General features: G+C 42.4%; 1 protein-coding gene across 5 annotated transcripts in view; it reads right to left on the bottom strand.

Moving 5' to 3' along the window:
* The window catches only part of mllt3 (MLLT3 super elongation complex subunit), an 81333-nt gene that overhangs the window by 23634 nt on the left and 38386 nt on the right, over positions 1-19313 (bottom strand). The window lies entirely within an intron of this gene.

Genomic DNA, 19313 nt, shown 5'->3' with positions numbered 1-19313 from the left:
AACTCATTTAAGTCTAACCAGTACAGACCCAAATACCAATATCTTGCAAATACTGACAGCAAGAATTATACAGTAGCATTTATAACAAATAAATGCAAATAAATTGATGTTCACAAAATGTTGCATAACATTTATTGAGTCGTGTCAAGGTGCTGTAGGAGAGTGCACTAGCACCGTGTCCTCAGAGAGATTAGTTATTATTTATCAGCGTGAGGAACTTATTTCTACCTATTTATAAACTATTTATTTACAGGTCCATCAATGTAATAATTGTCCCAACCACAGCTGCACCCCCCACCCCCCAACCCGGTCTCATAGCGATCAGGGGCAAGCTGCACGTGTGTTCAGCACGTGCTTATTTAGCTGTTTTTTACGGCTCAGGGGCCCGCAGGTACGGTGTGTGCCACTCACTCTGGTTAATCCAACAAGGAGCCGACTCTGGGAGCCGTTTCTTTAGCGACTGACACATTACTACATCATTCCCTTTCCTAATGTCCTCAAGAACGGTCCGGAGCGCAGGCGGAGTGCTTAGTTAACCTGCAGGAAATGTCAACGACAGACAGTTATCCAGAAAGTAGCTAAGGGTTACCAGAAATGTTTTTGAGGTGTTCGCTAGGTACTTTTAAGATTTAAAAAGTCAAGAAGCGGGTCTGAAAAGCTGTTAGAAATAGCGTCAAAGTCGCCAAGTTGGCAACACTGTGGGAGGAGCGCTTCATTTGCAGCTCAGGGCAGCGCAAGTGGGAGGAGCAAATAATCGGCTTGTTTTGTTTGTATAATCGTTCAAAATTCAAATCGTAATTGTGATTAAAATTTGATTAATTCAGCAGCCCTAGGAGAGGGAGACTGATTAAGTGGTTAGCAGCAGTGTGCTAGCCGATGGTAAGTGCCTGCTCCAACAAAGACAGGGCTGTAGGTTTGCACTAGGGCTGAACGATCTATTGTTTCTGGACCGAAATTGCGATTTCAAACAGCACGATCATGTGACCGTCAAAGCTGCGGTTTTAGTGGTTTTGACTGATCCAGGATCAGTTGTGTGACTTTTTTTTTTTTTACATCCGGGGTTTTCCCCCTGTGTTATGGCGGTGGCAAAAGCCTGTGCGGGGGAGGGGGGTGGGGTGTACCGTCCAGAGCCGAGCTCAACTCCACAGCTGCCAGAGCTGCATGTTCAGGTTATTTTCCCTGTTTTATGTTTCCACACACAGCGCTGCTAGAGCCGATAATGGCACCATAGGTGAGCCCGGGACAGAGAGAGAGAGAGAACGTAGTATAGTAAGGGAGAGAGAGACTCCTCCCACATCAGCAGGCTCAGGCTGACTTCTAAAGCTTGGTTTATGCTTCATCAGCGCGAGTGCGGAGTCGCGCACTTTAGTTGACTTGAAAGCTCAACTTCTCTTTTAAAAATGGTTTGAATGTTTCTGACGGCACACGTTAGTTCAAACACGCTAAGGTGTCAGAATGCGTGCGTCTCTCTCATGGAGCCGACGTTTAAGTGAGGAAAAACTATCAGACGGCTTCAGCCTGCCGCGGTAATGCAGGGAAAACTGCATATTTTATTGAATACATTTAAAAGTTATTTCTACCAACAGATTTCCTCCATGCACTTTTGGAGTAGAACATGTTTTTATAACGCTCCTCTTTAGATAAAAATCACAAGCACACGTTGCTTCACAAACACATAAAAAATAAAAAAAAGATAATGGGAGAGAAAATATTAATAGCTTTAACTGTTTTTTTGTATGATTAAACATCCATCCATCCATTTTCTGAACCCGCTTTGTGCACGCAGGGTCGCGGGGTATGATTAAACAGTGAATATTAAAGTGAATGATTTGTTGGGGTGTCTAGAACATAGACCATCCTTTCACATAATCTACAGAATGGCTTGGCAGGCTAGTGTTGGACCTTTGTTTGCAGAAAATCAAGAATTGAACCAAAATCACAATTTCTGCTACAAAAATTACAATTCAATCTTTTCCTACAATCGTTCAGCCCGAATTTGCACCCAGCTCAGTCTGTCGCAGATGTTGTGTCTTTGGGGTGAGACACTTCACCCACCTTGCCTGATGGTGGTGGTCGGAGGAAACCGGAGGCGCCTACTGAGCATGTATGGCAATCCCACCTCTGTTAGTTAGCCCAAAGGCTCCGGCGGCTACATTGTGGCTCATCATTACGAGTGTAAATGTGTGTGTGTTTGTGGGTGAATGACTATTGTGTTGTAATGCACCTTGGGGGGTTCTAGGATTCTAGAAGGTGATATATAATTACAGTCTATTTACCATTTAAAAATAATCAGTGGAAAAGAATCGTTCATTTTAGAGTAATTTTCTTTAAAGTAATGATGTCTAGTTTTTAATCTCTGGAAACATCCATCAAAATGTTGTTGAAAAGGAAGTAAAAGATGCCAAGTAGTTGAAAAACACTGGTGGATTTTTAACGTCTAAGTCTCTGGGTGATGCCACATTAGAGGCCATGTTTCCTTCTACAGGAGCCCCTGAGGACAAAACACATTTACTGATTTTATAACAAACGGTTACAAAACTTTCACCATTAATAAATGTTGTTTTACACATCTACCTCTTCACTCACTGCCAGTGATGAAAGAGAGCCTGACGTGCTTGTCATTTTGCTGAAGTTTGGACTCCTCGAGCCTTTTTGAACCTAACGTGCATGCGTCGGTAGGTCTTCCTCCAACGCAAAAATACAGCTTGCTTGTAACGATTTATGTATCTACTGCTCCCTATAGCCAGGAAAAATACACATTGTTACTTTAAAAAACCCACTCTGTCACCAAGGCAACTCTACACTACACCTCCATATCTATTAATAGTGCTCTGTTGTCACTAGGCTTGGGCGGTATTACCGTATACCACCGGTATTAAAAAATAGCAACAGTGTCAGAGTCCCAATACCGTCATGAAAAAAACAGTGCATGTAGGTTAAAAAATAAAAGTAAAAATAAAACGACCTATACAATGTCCTATGTAGAAACTGTAAAAGGTAAACATGCTGGTTTTTCAGGCAAAAAACCTTTTTATAAGCTGCATTTTTTAAAAGGTGTTAATATTATGTTGTTATTGTAACGGTGAAGGTGCAAACAAACAGCTTGGTAATTCCACTTAAGGCTTACGTCATCAATTTAAAATTAGTCCCAGTAATACTGTACACCTTGGTAAAATGTGGAGGAAGCTAGATGGTATTAAAATTTGGTTACCGGCCAAGCCTAGGTGTCAGTGTTCATTTACTAAGTTCTTGGTCCATTTACACTATATCAATACTAAATATACTAATATTTACACATCCCAACAAATCCTACAGTGGGTTACTTTATAATGAGACCAAATCAATAAGACAGACCTTGTGGTTCTGTCATGGTCTGAGTCTGCGTCTCCCCTCATGTTTCTCCTTATGTTCTCCATCCCTCTCTAGGTTCTCCTTTGGTGTCTCCTAGCACCCTCATGTGTCCTTGTCTGTGTCTTCCTCATGTGTCTCCTGGTGTTCGCCATTTGCCCCCAGATCTTCAGCCCTCTGGGTTTCCCTCCTCAGGCATCCCCCTCCCAGGCCCTGTGCTCTCTTAGCCCCCTTTTAGTCGCGCCCCTGTAGTTTTTCTTTCTGTAGTTTTTTTTCCTTTAGTTTCAGCTTCCCCCTTAGAATATTAGTTATGTTTGCTGCCCTTCTGGTTTTTAGGGTTTTCTCTTAGGTCATTTTCCTTTAGTTACAGCTGTTCGTGTTATTAGTCTCTTTAGTGTGTTTTTCCCCACCGGTGTTTGTGGTTTTTCTCCCCCCCCCCTTAGATTATTAGTTATGTTTCCTGCTCTTCTTGTCTTTAGGTTTTGTTCTTAGGTCATGTTAGTTTCCTCCCTGATTAGTAACTCAGTTCACCTGCTCTCTCTCCCCACACACCTGCAGTTCATCTCCCTCTTATCCTCCCCAGTGTATATAACCCTGTCTGTGTGTCAGTGTTTTGTCGGTCCACTGTTTGTGTCATATTCGTTCTCGTTTGCTCTCCAGGATTTCCAGTGCTTCTAGTGTCTCTAGCCTCTGTAGCCTCTAGTGTTTTTTGGATCTCTAGTGTTTTCATTTGGATTTTTGGTTTTTGGCTCCCTGCCTTTTGGATTATTCCTAAAATAAAGGATTTTATTTTCATCATCTACCTCCAGCCTGGTTCATCTGGTTCTCTGCATTTTGGGTCCTAAACTTCCTCCTACACCATCCCGTGACAGGTTCCAGAAAAATACTCATTAAAGTGTGATTTTGTCATCTGTGCCTCACAAATTTTTTTAAATAAAAAATTGCTTTGGGGCAGACTGTTTTGAATGATTAAAGTGTGATTAATCAAGAGTAATTATTTACGCCTCTGATTATTAGATTACATATTTTAATATTTTCCTACCCCTAGCATTTTCTACATACACAAAAGACCCATTACTCAAAAAAAAATCTGTTTAAATCGGTTTTAGTCCTCACAGGTGTGGCATATCAAGGTTCTGACTAGACAGCATGAGTTTTGCACAGGTGTGCCTTAGACTGGCCACAAAAAAGCACACTCTGAAATGTACAGTTTGATCACATGGTGGAATGCCACAGATGTTGCAACATTTGCGAGAGCGTGCATCTAACATGCTGCATCTACAAAGGTGTTTCAGATAATTTGGCAGTAAATCCAGCCTGCATCACAACTGTAGAATATGTGTAACCACTTATATTTCAGCAGAATTTCTGCACAAAGTGTCAGAAACTTCTCAGAGAAGCTCATCCTTGTCCTTGTCACCCTCATTGAGGTCTGGTCCTGACTGCAATTTTATAGATGTAACTGACTTGAGTGAGCAAATGCTCACATTCAATGGAGGGAGCATGCTCCAGAGTTGTAGCAGGCAGTATTACTTTATCCAGAGGAACTTCACTCACACTCAAAGCAGCACTCTTAAAGGCTAGGAGTGTTCTTATGTCAGAGATCTGCTTTTGCCACAGTCTGGATGGCCTAAGAAATATCAGCCACCTGGAAACATACAGCAGCGTGTCAACCCAAAACTATTACGGGCTCGATGAGGCATTTCAAAGTCCACTAAATAACTAACCCTTACTACCCCCTACCTTTTAATTGTTTCCTGTTGCTGCAGTAAGAAAATTCAGTGGGTTTCCTAAATGTTTGCTACAGCATCTCTGGATGTCTGACAGAAGGAAGTGGGACTTTTAGATGAGACTTTACGTCATCACGAAAAAAGGCCTATGAAAACATTAGCAAAGTTTGATCATTTCTCTTTATAAAGTTTAAAGGGACTTTACGGAGTTTTGAATTTTTATGCCCGCGATTGCCCCCTCAGGCCAAAAGGGTAACGGCAGCTTCAATAGTAGGCTCGTGCACGAGGCGCGCATGCTGTACGTGCACACCCCTTAACAAAAATAACAGCTGAGACAGGCCCGTGTGTGTGTGGCCCGGAGGACAGAGGACAAGAGAACACGCAGCTAATTAATTAAATAATTTGGTTCTGTACCTTTCTCTTCAGCACAGCCGACAAAGGTTTATGATGGGTCAGTCCTCCTGCATGCTCAGATCATTCCCTTCCCTTGCTTGAAAAATTGTTCCAAAATGAAAGTTGAACCCACAACTTTTCTATCTGTGAATTCAATGCCGTTCGGCAAGTCTCAAATAAAAATTTGGGCATTTTACTGTAAAAATATACCATTAATGTAAAAAAGAAACTCTAAATGAACTATGTTCACACCCAGAGTCAAACCCAGGTCTTCTGCACGAGAGTCCGATGTCTTACTAGGTGAGCTAAAGCACCAGTAACATTTAACGTATCTGTAACATTTATATCCTTGATGACAGCGAAAACAACGTTCAAAGAACGGTTCGGAGCGAAAATGGCTATTTTGTTGCTAATCTGCAGGAAATATCTAGAAGAAAGTTCTACAGAAAGTAGCTAAGGGTCCTCAGAAATGTAGCTAGCTTTGTCACTAGGCGTTAGGAACAGCGACAAAGTGGCACTGCCTCTCTCTCTGCTGCTAAAGCTACGGATAGCAAATGCTACGGGCGATGCCTGAGCGTGAACGCACATGAAGCAGCCTGCTCGACCCGAGCATCTCTCTTTTTCTGTGATTTTACAGAAAAACAGGCAATCACAGTAAAAATGCCAGGACTCATTCTACAGGACCAGGACATTGCAGGAGAATGTATGAAGAAGACATTTATTATTTCTATACATGTTTTGGCTGTCAAACGTCCATAATGTCCCTTTAATGTTGTGTTCAAACGAGTTTGAGACAGGAACTAAAAGACTCCACGGGTAACCAACCTGACCAGAACGACACAGAGCAGCATTTTTATATTTAGTTATTTGTTGATTATAAAGTGGGCTTGGAACTCACTAGAAGGCGTCAACCAAATATCACACTGATATCACAGTTTAGATCCTTTTATAAAAAGTTAGAAGTTTATTATTATGAATCATCGACCTCACTGAGATGTTTAGACCATTTCTAATAATATATTTTTATAATACAGACGATGCTTCTGCAGTAAGTAAAGTTGCCGTTAAGACACCTGAGATGGAGGAGGATCATAATTAGATGTTCACGTTAATTCTGTTGAAATCCTGAGCTTGTTTAGCAGAGATCACACTAGAAAGCCTGTAGCTACATTCAGAAGTTATGTTTGTTTATAGAGAAAACATTTAGATCCAAAACAGAACAATAATTTGTCAATTATGATGCTTTGAAAGGCAAGTTATTTGCATTTCCAAGTGGTTTGACAAAAGCGTTGAATGTTCCTACTGAATCATGTCAGTGACACAACCGAGTGAACCAGATGCAACCTGCTGGTGTTAGTGTGTAGTTTCCTGGTGCTAGGGGGCAGTACATACTTACATTTCAGGGTACTTTTACACCATATCGCTGTGATTGTGTCGCCAGTTTAAAAACACATTACAGTAAATGTTGTCACCTGTAGAGCCGAAAGCATGTGACCTCAGTGTGACTCTTCAGACTTTGATGATCCTTCAGTTAACTCCATTGAGCGAACGCAATGCTGATGCTAGTTTTCTACAGCTGTAGTTTCCAGATGTGCTCAGGCCCTGCACCTGCCGATGACCTCAAACTACAGCAATACCACTTTTTTTTATTTTACCACTTTCACGCGTATGTTTAGAAAATAATTTAGTAGTTTAGTTATTAAATTCATGTTTCTTACTCCTTATGTTTTCGAATGTGGCAACACAACTTCCATAGGTCGTACGTCCAGCCAGTCATTCAGTGTGATGTCATCGACAGTCGCAGGACCCTGAGATGGCCAGAAGGTAACATGGCGTCTAATATGGCATACCCCAGACCCGAAGCCTATGGACTTTAGACCCGAGTTTTATGGTTTTATGGTACGAAGCTTCCAGAATTTTCTGACAACTGGACATAATTTTCAACGCAGTATTGATGAATATTTCCAGAGATTAACGGAAAAAATACGCACAGTCTCTTTAACTAATCAGAATAATGAACTGGACTCAATGCACTGCTTAGTAAAATGAGATTTAATTGAAATGTTTTCTTTGTAAAGTGCCGTGAGCAGGGTCCGAAATTAAATTTTTTACTCACCGGCCAAGTTGGCCGGTAGATGATGAAAATCTACCGGCCAAGCATATTTTTTACCGGCCAAAATCCTAAATGATTTAGATCTACCTAAAGCATGTAATTCTATATTATGTTGATTCCAAACAGAGTGACAAAATAATTAAAACATCAATTAATAAGGAAAACAACTCTTTTGTCATTTTTACTATTTATTTATTTATTTTTAGAGATGTTTTTATGAACTCTTTCATTGAAATCTAGTCAGACTCCTTGTTTTCTCTGTCCATGAAGTCTGGCCTCCTGTTTCTGACGCCGTCTTTGTGCCAAAGCATTGCAGCCTCATTTGGGTCATAGTCCTTGATCTCTGGAGAACACAGCTGCACCATGAGAATATCTGAAAGTGTGTCAGGGCTAGGGTTGTCACGGTAACCGGTGTAGCAGTAAACCCCGGTAAAAAAAAAAGTTGACAATAATAATAACAGTCTTGTTTAAAAAAAATATCTCGGTGGATTACTGTGGCTGCGGTGTAGGCGCGGTGACCCTTACCAGCCACCGTATCATCTGCTGAAGTTGCCGGCGGCACATGCGCACTTTGTTGTTTACGGCCAAAACTTTCTTTAAGCTAAAGCTGAAATAATGGCCAGAGGAGGAGACGGCAGCACTCGAGACATTTATTATCCCTCAAAGAAGACAAAGTGGGAAGTACGGGCATTTTTTTTTTGGATATTTGAAGAATGCCGAGGGACAGTTGTCTGTGAAAGGCAGCAACGCTACGTGGCCATCATAATGTAGCCGTTGTCTCACGACTCCGCCACCTCCAGTTCGCCACTTTTCACAAAATCTTCTGGTTGCCACTGGTCCTGGTGGTTTTTCTTCCAGTTCGACGAGTTTTCTTTTGGAAGGCTGGCTGACTCCAGTTAAAACCCGCCACATTTCACCGCTAGTTTTAACACGAAGCTAACGGCTAACTTGATAAACTGATTGAATGGGATAGGTGGAAATGACGTTGGATGCGGCGCTCACGTTTCGCGTACGTTTGTGTAAATTGCATGCAGGCGGGAGGAGTATCAGAAATCCGTGGAAGATGACTGATAAACATAACTAATTTGGTGCAAACATTTACTCGCCATGTGGCAGGTAGAGCTCAAAAATTTACTCGCCAAATGGAGCAATTCACTCGCATTTGGCGAGTGAATTGCTCCATTTGGCGAGTGGCGAGTGTTAATTTCGGACCCTGGCCGTGAGATTATCTGCATTGTAAATAGGCCATATAGAAATAAACTGAATTTAATTTCATTGATTCATGTTGCAAGACAATGCTTAGTTGACCTAGAAGAATGTATTTTACTGTTGCCATGTTACCTCATGTAAGTAAAAGGCCAGTGAGTTGTTTGTCAACAGGATGGAGGACAGCAGGAGTAGTCTGGCCTGTTTCCTTGTTTTACTTTATTCTGTGTAGAATAAACAGAAGACGAGTCTGGCAGACCAGGCTATGGCAGGAGCGCAGCATAAATTCAAATGGTTGAAAATTCCTGAAATGTTTTAACATCACAGTATACACTCACTGGCCACTTTATTGGGTACACATGTCCAACTGCTTGTTAAAGCACATTACTAATCAGCCAATCACATGGTAGCAACTCAAAGCATTGAGGCATGATGTTGACATGGTCAAGACGATCTGCTGCAGTTTAGACTGAGCTTCAGAATGGCGAAGGAAGGCGATTTGCGTGACTTTGGCATGGCTTATGGTGCCAGACAGGCTGGTCGGAGAATTTCAGAAACTGCTGATCTTCTGGGATTTTCACACACAATCATCTCTAGGGTTTACGGAGAATGGTCAGAAAAAGGGAAAACATCCAGTGAGCGGCAGTTCTGTGGGCAAAAATGCCTTGTTGATGCCAGAGGTCAGAGGAGAATGGTCAAGCTGATAGAAGGGCAACTGTAACTTAAATAACCACTCGTTACGACCAAGGTAAGCTGAAGAGCATCTCTGAACACGTAGGACCTTGTGACAGATGGGCTACAGCAGCAGAAGACCACACCAGGTGCCACTCCTGTCAGCTAAGAACAGGAAACTTGAGGCTACAATTCTCACAAGCTCACAAAAATTAGACAATAGAAGATTGGAAAAATGTTGCCTGGTCTGATGAATCTGGATTTCTGCAGCAAACTTCAGATGGTAGGATCAGAATTTGGCATCAACAACATGAAAGCATGGATCCATCCTGCCTTGTATTAACGGTTCAGGCTGCTGCTGCTGGTGGTGTAATGATGTGGGGGACATTTTCTTGGCACACTTTGGGCCCCTTAGTACTAATTGAACATTGTTGCAACGCCACAGCCTAGCCGAGTATTGTTGCTGACCATGTCCATCCCTTTATGACCAGTGTACCCATCTTCTGATGGCTACCTCCAGCTGGATAATGGACCACGTCATACTGTAAAGCTTGAATCATCATACTGGTTTCTTGAAAATGATGGTAGCGTCCAGAAATGGTCAGTTTTTCATCTATATATTTGACCTACATCATCGGCAAGAACAGGTCAAACTATCTGCTGGATTCTGCTATTCTATCAGCTGAAGTCCAGGCAGCTTTGCACACAGGGTAACAAGAAAACTGTTCTCGTTTCAAGGCCTTAAGCTTTCCTTTTATCGCTTCTACAGGATTCCTACTGCCTCTGAATAAAAGTGAACATTTTCAGCTCATGTGGGTTAATCATAGAATGAATGGACAAGGTGTTAAATGAAATTTTTTGAGTAATCTGTGCCTAAGTTAATAAGGTTGAAATGACAGGGGTGGACCTTTAAAGCGCCCGAGCGCCAATGGCGCTAAATTTTCTCGTCGGGCGGTAAATACTTGACGACTTACCGCCCGGGTGGCGCCCAAGCCTTATTTGTAATTTACACACCGGCTTTCACCTGCATCATGGCCCCGCCCTGTAGGAAGCCGCCGTTTTCGTTTCGCGCGCGTGAACCTGCGCGCCTCTAGCCACGTACTGCACTTGTACGATTCGTGCACGTACTGCACGATTCTAGTTCTAGTCACGTGAACTATAAGTTCACTATTAAAGACGAAGTGGAACCACGCTAGAAACACACAAGCACGCAGGGAGATCGCGCCACCACAGGGATTGGATTTCTTGATGAAATCTCTGGCAAAACGCTTTAAAACTAGTGAGGAGAAGCGAGACAGTTCAAAATGGTATGAAGCAGAGAAGCGTGTGCGTAGGTGGAATGATTCTTGGCGGTTTAAAGAAGACGGGAGGCGCAGGGAATGGCCGTGTTTGAGTTGAGCAGCGCATCGCCTGGAAAACAGGCGAGAGAAGACGGAAGCAGCAGGGGGCGTGGCTGAAAGCCGGCGTTTCGCCGGGGACACACCGGCCGCGGAAGCGCCCGAAGTGCCGAGAAGCGAATTGCTCACGAAATCTGGCCGCTGCTCGCCGCTCCTCAGTTCAGATCAGACGCGCCCCAGTCGAGGCGCGCCTCGGCTCAGCTGTAGTTTTTCTTTTAACTACTTGTCCTCCATTTCCTCTATCTTTTCTCAGCTCTTTTCTCTACGTGTGTGTGTGTGTAAGTGTGTGTGTGTGTGTGTGTGTGTGTGTGTGTGAGAGAGAGAGAGAGAGAGAGAGAGAGAGAGAGAGAGAGAGAGAGAGAGAGAGAGAGAGAGAGAGAGAGAGAGAGAGAGAGAGAGAGAGAGAGAGAGAGAGAGAGAGAGAGAGAGAGAGAGAGAGAGAGAGAGAGAGAGAGAGAGAGAGACCGCTGATGGATGAAGATGTCGCGTTAGCATTCACACTTGTTCAATTTTCAATTTTAATTCTGGTGCCTGTTAGCAGCTGAAACACATCCTCACGTGCTTGTGGATATCATATATTGTATATGAAGACATGACTGTAATAATAAGTAAAGGTTATCAGCTGTAGCTTCAGTGTGCTCATAGGAAACGTGACAAAAGAAAACAAAACACATTTCTCTTTATGGCCTATATAGTTGTCATCATCAACATAACATGATTTACAGAATACATACGACCAACTAACATTTCATGTTCTACCACCGGATGTTTGGATCAAAATATGAACCAATAAGATCTTAGATCGGGTGAGAGCCAGGCGTTTCCCGTCATCCCCTAGGTTTTGCAGCCGAGGGAGAGCAACTGCAGCGCCTTGCTCCAAAATCTGCGGCCGCCTTGATCTCACGAGGTTATCGTTGCCTACGTATGCATGACGTCAGCAAGTCGGCGTCAAGTCAGACACAAATCTAACCGGCATGCACCGCTCGCCGATCACCGCTGGTCTAATCTGCGCAGAACTGGCTCATCTCGAACACAGCCAATGGCTCGAGTACAGCAAAGCGGAGTTGGTGATGTACTGCGTTGTATGCCGGAAGTATGCGGCGACAAAATCGTGTTTTGTTGAGGGAACAAACAAAATAAAGGTTTATTACATTTAAAACGGTTCAGTTGTTATTTTGACTCATTTTGGCAGCTGACCTGCGGGGCCGGTAGATTCTTGGCGGGGCCGGTAAATATTCAGAGTTACCGGCCCGGCTGGCCGGTTGGTTTTGAAGTTAATGTCCACCCCTGAATGAATATTGTCCTGCAACGATCCATTTGTCTGATAATCAGTCTACGTGACAAGCTAATCAGCCATACACTCATACACATGTGCATATCTCCATGACACAAAGTTAAAGTAATTTCATGCACATAGAGATTTTCTAATACACAAATCAGAGCACTTTCTATCTGAAAGAAGGCGTGATGTTCTGAGGGTTGTTTGTTAACACCTCTTAACATGGCACGTCCTGATTGGCCATGTAATCATAATATGGGATTATTAAAACAGAAATCATTTCCTGAGTGATTCAGTTGAGTAGAACCCTGGGACGGCCACCCGGAGTAAACTCATTGAACCAGTATATTAAGCTTAAAAGCAACATACAATTCCTCTACATGACAATGAGTTCACTGTACTCAAACTGTCTCCACAGTCACCAGTCTGTTAAGGTTTAGGTATTTTTGCAACCAATGGTAAAAAAACAAAAAGAATAGTCATTTTTTTCATACTTACTGTTATTGTCTCTTGTTTTCCGATTGAGTTCTATCACTGGATCAAGCCTTTCATACATTGCACACAACGAAATAGGTAAAAGTATGTATGATTTGTGCTGATATCGTATCGGTTAATCCTGAAGTCTGCAATATTGGTATCACATCCAAAGAGAAAAAGTTGTATCTGGACATCCCTTATGTATATATATATACACACACACACATATATATATATATATATATATATATATATATATATATATATATATATATATATATATATATATACATATATATATATACACATATATATATATATATATATATATATATGTGTATATATATATATATATATATATATATATATATATATATATATATATATATATGTGTGTGTGTATGTGTGTGTGTGTGTGTGTGTGTGTCATAATATTATGTAGGGATGTAAGAAAATATGGATATGGCAATATATCGTGATTTTTTTCCTGTGATATATCTAATTTTTGGAAGAATTTACAAGCAAATATTTGTGTATTTCTATGGGTTTTGTTTCCACCAGTGAAAAGTAAATCCCTCAATTGTGGTTCAGATACCTCATGTTAAACATGTTAAGTATCAGTTTGGGCTGTTTACTGAATTTTCCTACAATAAATTCAGTATATCGTCTGACTGAATGTATCACAATATATCGTGATATATTGTGTATTGTGATATATTGTAACGTCTCTCCTGTATCGTGATATGTATCGCCAGAATTTCACCAATACACATCCCCAATATTATGAAACTATTTAAAAGTAGCCGCATCGCTCATATTTTAAATTGTTTACATGGCGTGTGGCTGCATTAAGCAATGCACATTCCTGCAAAAGGACAGGCAGTGCCCGATTTCCAATTACACGATTAGACCAGAGCATCCCTATTTGCAGGGTAAAAAAAAATCACTATGTGAATTTTTTTCTAATATCATGCAGCCCTATTCCCATGCCTGAGTGTATTATTTCTACTCTGGTTTCCTCTCACAGTCCAAAAACATACATGTGAAGTAAATTTGAGACTGTATTGTCCATAGATGTGAGCGACTGTGTGACTGGTAGTTTGTCGGTGTGCCCCTGTGAAGGACTGTTGAATAGGGTGTCCTCTGCCTCTTGCCTGATGACTGAAGCAGATAGACACCACTTCCCTGAGACCTGAGACAAATGATACCAAACTCACCTTCAGTATTTTTTGTGCTCTAATGTTTTCTGTTAGTGTTTTCTCTCTGCATAAAGCGGCCTGAGTGGTGGGTGGATATGGCCAACTCCAGCTTGTTTCCAGCAGAAATACCTTTATCAGAGACGGAATTTGTGCAATTTAGTGCTTAATGAACATGGTTGGTATCGACCTTAGAATTATTATAATTTAAAGAGCAAGTCACCTCCAAATCTTCTCTTTTGCTGATCAGCTGTTTGAATGAGTGTCTATTAGAGCTGTACACACGTATAGTCATTATTTAGGCATTTTAGTGGATCTTATTTAAAATATGCTGCCTTAAACCATAAGTGTAGCACCTTCTTCAGCTTAAAGGTTTGCACTGCATTTGAATTTGAATCATCCATCACTATTGTCTGAGCAGCGCCGTGTGACTTTAGCCTGGTACAGTGTGATCACTGCTGCAGTGCTGCTGTGGGGTATAAAAGCAGCCAAGTCTCAGCCATGCCTCAGGCTGACTTGGCACCTGTAGCCTCAGGCAACTCACGAACCAATATGAAATGATATGGCTCAGGGTCGCTCACCTCCTCCGAAAATCCTTCCTTCATTTCCTCTTTGTCCTCTGATGAAAGAGGTGTAGAGAAATCCTCCAGACTAGGAGGCTGCTGCTCCTTCTCCATACTAGTGGGGCGTGTTTGTGTTTGTTAACAATTCAAATCTCTATCGTACAACTCTGAGCACGGTGGTGGGGGGGTGCAGTCCGTGTCACCGGCGCAATGCCACCCTCTTGGCCTGCCAAGCAGACTCCTTCTGGAAGTGCGGGTAGAGTAATCCTTGAATTCCATCAGTACTGATTCTGCGTGACACGAATGTAATCTGGTCAACACTACTCGAGAGAGTTGTGCTTCCAAACAACAAAGAGAAGGCACCCCTGGGTGGGGTTGTCAATAACCGGGCAGTCCCTGTCCTGTTAAATTTCACAACTTCATCTGTAGGCGACTCAGACATGTAATAATCAACGAAGGTCATGACAGTGCTGCTAGTAGTAATCTTGAACATTCTGCTCACTCTGGAGAGCAGAAAGAGACTGTGAAGAGAACCAACCCAGAAAAAGCAGCAGACAGCAAGAAAAAACACTCAGGAGAAGATCAGGAAATGACGTGTGATGCAGGATAATGATAATGCTCGCCTGCTATAGTGGTTTAATGTACCGTAAATCCTCTAATACAGGCCGGTATTCAATTAAAGGCCGGGTCTCCAATTTTGGCCGGTGTCAGAGTCAGCGGAGGTAAATAATGGCCGGTCTCTTATTGTGGCCGGATGGTATGTGGTAACAAGCAAGTACAGCGTCCCAGCGGCAGGGTTATAGTTTCCAAATCAACCAGCAGGAGGCAGTAGGGGTTCACGCAGACCTTTATTAGGCTTTTTTTCAACGCTTTGTAACGCTACAGACATGATCCTCTATCACGCTCCTACCACACAGAGTCATGGTGTCAGTTAACCATGCTAATTCAACCCGCTCCACAGAACACACATCATCTTCCCTGTGGCTTACATAACACTCACACAACACCAAATCAACACATAGGAACTAGCGGAACGATAGGAAACACATATAACACAATACCCAGAATGCACCTGGCTTACAACCCCAGCCAGGTCATTACACTATCAAGTTCAAAGAGAACGTGCTGATTATGCTGCAGAACACTCTGGAGAGCAGCAGTAGGGGGTGTATGAACTACAGTAATCCCTCGTTTATCGCGGTAGATGCATTCCAGACCTGGCCGCGATAGGTGAAAATCCGCGAAGTAGGGACTCCCAGCATGCCCCTCGCGGGGATTCCCTCCACGTCGCACCTACGTCACAAACCGCGGCTATAAACCAAACGGAAGTCGCCTTTCCAGCTCACCACTCAGTCATCGTTTCTTCAGATTCATGATCAGAGTTTCCAACCTACCAATCAATCCAACGAACTATCAGCTCATAGTAAGTTATCTTACTTACTTCTGGAAAGCCCGGCATTTCCGTGTCACTTCGTTGACACTCGAACGCTCGGGGGTTTCCTAGAGCAGCCGGTGTTTCACCGACGCTCTCACTTCCGCGTCTGTGAAACCACGCTCCCTATTGAATTATCGTATGATCACATTCTCTGTGATCAGCAACGCGCTGTGCCAGACCTTAGCTACTGACACGCGATCGTTCATGTCAGTTCATTTCCTTTAATGTTTTCTGTCTTTTATTTGCGCCTGATGCGTTTCGCCGCATGCTGTGGAGCGGGGCGCTGCGCGCATCACCTTGTCCTCCGACGCACTGATCACTGATACGGCCGCCAAACAGCGAGCGCTCCGCTGTTTTTGCGGTCGGTAGATGTTTTAGAACTGCAGTTCAAAGGTAACTCATGAGGTGAATATATATGAACCCAGGTAGCAGTTTCTCTTTAGGACTGAGAGGAGATGCAGGAAGATAATAAACAGACAGGACAGAAAAATAGTCAAATAAAAACAAGTTAGTTTTTGTACCTGGTGGTTGCAACAAACAGACACCATTGAAGGTAATCAGAAGTGAGGAACAGAAAATGAAATAATTATTTTAATGTTTAGAGCAGCAGGAACTCCGAGAGGCTGCAGGCGCATCAGTGAGTTTGCGGCTGCTGCGCAGGGGGAGGGGGGAGAGGGCTGAGGCAGAAACTACCGTTGTTAAAAGAAATGTGTTTAACTTTGAAAATGTGGGCACAATTTTAATTGTCAAAGACTCCAGCGAACCATTAGTTCATTTTGCTCAAATAGAAATAGAGGCCTGCCTCTAATACTGGCCCTCCTTCCAATAAAGGCCTGGAGCTTGATGAGCTTGAGTCAAATACAGGCCCGGGCCTGTATTAGAGGATTTACGGTAACTTAAAATGTCTACTTAAATACCAAGTTCAATTAGGGAACTTATTTAACCCTTTCATGCATAATGGTCACTACAGTGGACTAGGGTTGTCACGGTGTGAAAATGTAACCTCACGGTTATTGTGACCAAAATTACCACGGTTTTCGGTATTATCGCGGTATTTATTTCAAACGTGTTACATTTTCAGACAACTAAATAAACCCTGTCTATCAGGAAAATTTTGTCCTCAGTTTGTGTTTAAATTTAGCCTAAAATGTGTTATTTAGTAATTATGTTTATTTGTTTACATTTTTTCCCTTTAGTCTTTAAAATACCAATATTTGCCCATAACTTCTTATTTTATGTCTGTTTGATGTCATCATTTAAAAAATATTAGACCAGATGATACTCAGTACTCAAGTAGCCTTCTAATCAGATACTTTTTTACCCTTACTTGAGTAATAAACCCTATATCAGGAAAATATCGTCCTCGGTTTGTGTCCTTCCAGTGAGCTTTGCAGATGTGGGAAAATGTCATCAGGCAGTAATCATTGTTAAATTCATAATTATTCTCGGAGAGAGACCAACTCTTATCTGCCCCTGGGAGCCCCGTAATGCATAGCGTCATTTCAACATGGCGGTGTCCGCGACACGGTTTATATGCAGGTAGCGGCGCTGCGGCTGCTTTATATAGCGACTCGTTGCGTTCTCCCTCAACCCAAATCCTCGGATCACGCATTTTAGCTAAAACGCTAACGTTAGCTTGCCTTGCGTTGGCTGTAGAGTTGTGAGTGATGGTCACGCAGATGTGTCATGAGATTTGAAGCGTTGCTGCCTTTCACAGACACTTTTTCTGCACGTGCTGCAAACAGGATAGCCGTCTTCTATCAGCTGTCCCTCGGCATTCTTCAGATATCCAAAAAATGCCCGTACTTCCCACTTTGTCTTCTTTGAGGGATAATAAATGTCCTGAGAGCTGCCGTCTCCTCCTTTGGCCATTATTTCAGCTTTAGCTTCAAGAAAGTTTTGGTTGTAAACAACAAAGTGCGCATGTGCCGCCGGCAACCTCAGCAGATGATACGGTGGCTGGTAAGGGTCACCGCGCCTACACCGCAGCCACGGTAATCCACCGAGATAATATATGTTTTAAAAAACAAGACAGTTATTATTATTGTCAACTTTTTTTACCGGGGTTTACCGCTACACCGGTTACCGTGACAACCCTACAGTGGACAGCCACTCCAAATGCTAATGATTTTTTTGCTACTAAGCAGTTGTTGAAGACTTTATTGCATTTGAGGTCCCCAACATATGTCATGTTTAGAACGCACGCTGTCCACTGAAGTGGACATGTAATAAACTATTTGTAAATTAAATGTTGAAGAAGAAAATGTAGTTGAAATTTGTTTAATTCAAACCTAAAGGTGAATGAAAAAACTTGGTTTAAGGGTTAAGTTGTTTCAATGAGATCGTGTTTGAGGAAGGCAAGAACACATTTTGTTGGCTACATCAAACAGACTGAATTGGTCAAATGAAAGTTGCAAGTTCAACATTTATGCAATAGTTGTTGCGTTAGAACCAGTAAAAAAGGTCTATTCAAACTTAGACATGAACTAACTTATGTTAAGCCAACCCATGTTTTATAATGTATGGCTCTAGGAATTGAGTAGCTCGCACTAAAGAAGATGCTAGCAGCAGAAACAGGAACATTAAAGAGCAAGTCACCCCCAAATAAACTTTTTTTTGCTGATAAACTAAATAAACGAGTGTCTAATGGTGCTGCAGACACGTGTCGTCAATAATTTGGCACTTCAGTGCATCTTAGTTAAAATTGAAATATTCTGCCTAAAACTGGCAGTGTTGTGCCGTTGTCAGGTAAAAACTCTGCACTGTATTTTAATTTAAATCTGCCACCGCTATTGGCTAAGAGGTATGCTATGATGTAAACTGGTACATTATGATGTCACAGTGCTGTTGTGAGCCTGTGTGTGTGTTTGTTAGCAGCTCCGCCTTCTCGGTCTGCCAGGCAACAGCATTTGTTGCATTTTTCAAACATGAAGTGGGAGTGGAGTTAGACTCTGGTAGGGGTTCACTTGCTCTTTAATATACAGCTAGGTTGCAAAATGTCTCAACATTGTTCAACCTTGTGCTACTATGTGAAAAAGCTCATGGTACATTTCTGAAGATGCTAATTGCCAACAAAACTATTAAAACAAGTAGCTTTGTAAAAGTGTGAATTTAAACCCCAGCTGAACAAAAAGAAGACAGAAATCCCAAACCCAACCCCGTAAGCGGCTCTTTAGTGACCGAACTACACAGACGTAGGTGTAAACACTCAAAAGACATCCAGTCTGCTAAACACCCAACCAAAGCAAACACAAGAGAACACTTTCCTGTCTCTTCGTCACCAACTCCACATTTCCTCCTCTGTGCTTTTTCAGGCTCAGAGAAAAACACTGAGATCAAACAAGCGGTCACAAGACAAATGAGAACAGCACTCTGTTTGGGCCCGGTGCTTGGCCACCAGGGTTGCTCGCCTGAAGAGAATCAAGCACCTGGTATTTGTCACCCTGCATCCCCTTTGACTACCCCCACCCTTCCCAGACCCTGTATAGTAAAACTTGAAAGGCT

Source organism: Nothobranchius furzeri, chromosome 3 (genome assembly GCF_043380555.1).
Source record: "Nothobranchius furzeri strain GRZ-AD chromosome 3, NfurGRZ-RIMD1, whole genome shotgun sequence".
Classification (NCBI taxonomy): Eukaryota; Metazoa; Chordata; class Actinopteri; order Cyprinodontiformes; family Nothobranchiidae; genus Nothobranchius; species Nothobranchius furzeri.
Note: the sequence above shows the minus strand (reverse complement) of the source record. Positions and strands in the feature narration are given on the sequence as shown.